Raw genomic sequence first — 297 nt, 5'->3', positions numbered from 1 at the left:
TCCTTTTGTTTTTTCATAAGTTATGCGTACGTATTCACGTGCATAGGACGACATTTGAAAGAAAGTTTTCCCTAGAGTAACATCACGTGGTCTGAAATGGGAAAACAAAATGTACAAGCTAAAGAGGTCTATTAGTGGCGGCTTAGTCGCGAAGAATTTCGCTAGAGCCTCGCGAACACGAATCCTAGTGACTTCCGGTTGTTGCATCAGCCAATCAGATCTCGTCCAAATTCTGGACGAAGACACAGATTCCTGTGAGAGTTTGTATCGGGCCCAATTGCAGCGAGCGCCGACATA

This window comes from Montipora foliosa, chromosome 9, assembly GCF_036669935.1.
Source record: "Montipora foliosa isolate CH-2021 chromosome 9, ASM3666993v2, whole genome shotgun sequence".
In the NCBI taxonomy this organism is placed as follows: domain Eukaryota; kingdom Metazoa; phylum Cnidaria; class Anthozoa; order Scleractinia; family Acroporidae; genus Montipora; species Montipora foliosa.
The sequence above is the reverse complement of the archived record's forward strand: the minus strand, read 5'-3'. Positions refer to the sequence as shown.